We start from the raw sequence: 514 nt of genomic DNA on the forward strand, positions 1-514 counted from the left end.
CTTTACACTGCAAATGGATATGGAGATATGGCAAAGAGAAAGATTCCCTGTGGAGACAACTAGTCTAGGAGAAATTTGGAGGTAATCAGAATGCTTTCTTGCCTAATACAAATTCTAAGGCAGTTAAGCATAGTCTTTGGGCTAGAATTTTAAAAGCAAGGGATTATGTGGAAGAAAACACTTCATTTATCATTCAGAATGGGAAAAGTATTTTATTTTGGATGGATAAATGGATTGGTGAAACTATTCTTAAGGATAACTTTCCTGCAATTTTTAAAATCTCAAGTAATAGATTGGCTACTATCAATGATATGTTAAACTCACAAGGTTCTTGGAATTTTGAGTTTAAGAGAGAGCTTAAGGAGATGGAAGTTGGAGAAATTGATCATATGCTTCAACTTCTATATGGTTTTTCTCGTAACATTCACAAGTGTTTGGCTGAGGACACAAGAAAGTGGAATGTTGGTGCTGAGTTCACTGTTGCTAGTTGTTACTCCTCTCTCGATATATATGG

This window comes from Papaver somniferum, chromosome 6 (genome assembly GCF_003573695.1).
Source record: "Papaver somniferum cultivar HN1 chromosome 6, ASM357369v1, whole genome shotgun sequence".
Classification (NCBI taxonomy): domain Eukaryota; kingdom Viridiplantae; phylum Streptophyta; class Magnoliopsida; order Ranunculales; family Papaveraceae; genus Papaver; species Papaver somniferum.